Raw genomic sequence first — 2,049 nt, 5'->3', positions numbered from 1 at the left:
GCCTCCTTAGCTCAGTGGTAGAGCACTGGTCTCGTAAACCAGGGGTCGTGAGTTCAAACCTCACAGGGGGCACAAGTGTTTAAATGAAGGAAGGTATATGTTGCACATCAGAGAAAGATTGCCTATAGGTTGACAGGGTTTCATGCATTGCAGCGTTGTGCAACAAGCTCCACGTTAATGATCATATTTTCTGTCCTATATTTAGCTCTTATGATTACAATAATTTTCATTGCTATTATCAATATTCAAATGGTTTCAGTTTGGTATGTTAAAATATTTATTGTTACATCAACAACAATAGTAGTAGTTGCACAATAATCATGTTTCTCGCGGTAAACACCTTATTTTTTTTTTATAGATTTCACATCAGTTTCCAGGTATTTCTAATCTACTATGGCAATGTACTTGCAAATGCAAATAATAGGTAATCGAAAAATCCTAACAGTTTCATCTTTCATTTGTATTATATATCCCTTCATGCTGGAGAGGCTTTTGTAACGACTCAATATGAATTTCGCTGTTGTCCCTTTTGAAATTTAGATTTTAAATAGGGTTCAAATGAAAATTTATCGTCTTAATCCACTGTTCATTCAGAATGATTAACAGGATAGGGATTATTTACTTATTTATAATATCTACCATTACAAAACTCTCAGGTAATACATTTATAAGTAGTAGGTCGATAAAGGCGACGTTTCTTTTATTCCAAAAAAACAGTATAGTTATTAGCAGTATTATCATTATCAGAAATGCGATAATATATTACCCTTATTTGCATCAGCCTCCTTAGCTCAGTGGTAGAGCACTGGTCTCGTAAACCAGGGGTCGTGAGTTCAAACCTCACAGGGGGCAAGTCAAAAGTTGATGTATTTACTTAATGCATCATACAAAAGTCCTAGTCGACGTGAGTAAACGTAAACTTTTATGATATTAACAGAGGAAGTTTTGGTTGAACTTCACGACTCATTTTAATCCCCTAAAACCAAAGGCATTTATTGTATAAAATTGTTCGGTATGTAGGTATCTAGTCGACTAAAGGGTTCAACTGACGCAGGAGTTCGCAAATTTTTCAAGATTACGAGTGATGTAGGTTGATAGCCATGATGTAAGATACTCACATACACACTTGCCTTGCCTTGTTTTTCTTTTTCCCTTCCTATTTTTTTTTTTCGATTACGATATGCGTGCGCGCGCGAGGGCTCACTTATACATACATACATCCATATATAAATATGCATACGTATTTCCTCACATTTATCATTCGTACACGCACACGCACACGCACACGCACACGCACACGCACACGCACACGCACACGCACACGCACACGCACACGCACACGCACACGCACACGCACACGCACACGCACACGCACACATACACGCACACATACACGCACACATACACGCACACATACACGCACACATACACGCACACATACACGCACACATACACGCACACATACACGCACACATACACGCACACATACACGCACACATACACGCACACATACACACACACATACACGCACACATACACGCACACATACACGCACCCGCACACGCACACGCACACGCACACGCACACGTACGTACATACGTAAATAACATAAATGTAAACAGATAGGTAGATAGATGGAATAAATAGGATAAATTAAATGAATTAGATTAGATAGAACACACTATAGGTTGTGAGGTGTGTAGTTCACATTTTCCTATTTTCAAACTTATTGAAATTGATTACTAAAACTACAAATTACAAATTCAATTTTATTGTTCACACTAACATCACATCTATAATTTTTTTTTGTTGTTTTGTTTGTCTTCTTGTTAAGGTCTTTTTTACAATAACGTAGTATATTGTGAATACATTAACCCTTCAAGAATATGCATTACTTGTTAATGAAATGTGATACTGATGACTTTACAGTCGTACTGAATTTTTTTTTTTTTTCTTTCTTAGGAATTTATAAAGAAAATTAAATTGAATTTGTAAGTATTAAATGTCAAAAATGTATATCAAGCTAGGAAAATATAAGAAAAATCATGA

At 36.3% G+C, this 2,049-nt stretch overlaps 2 non-coding genes across 2 annotated transcripts; both read left to right on the top strand.

The window, feature by feature from the left end:
• Trnat-cgu lies at window positions 1-72 on the top strand. The gene has a single exon. It is a non-coding gene; the product is annotated as a tRNA-Thr (tRNA).
• A 708-nt stretch (window positions 73-780) lies between these two features.
• On the top strand, window positions 781-852 carry Trnat-cgu. Its single transcript has one exon. It is a non-coding gene; the product is annotated as a tRNA-Thr (tRNA).
• The last annotated feature ends 1,197 nt before the right edge of the window (window positions 853-2,049 follow it).

The sequence above is a fragment of the Penaeus chinensis genome, chromosome 10, assembly GCF_019202785.1.
Source record: "Penaeus chinensis breed Huanghai No. 1 chromosome 10, ASM1920278v2, whole genome shotgun sequence".
Taxonomy (NCBI): domain Eukaryota; kingdom Metazoa; phylum Arthropoda; class Malacostraca; order Decapoda; family Penaeidae; genus Penaeus; species Penaeus chinensis.
The sequence above is the reverse complement of the archived record's forward strand: the minus strand, read 5'-3'. Positions and strand labels throughout refer to the sequence as shown.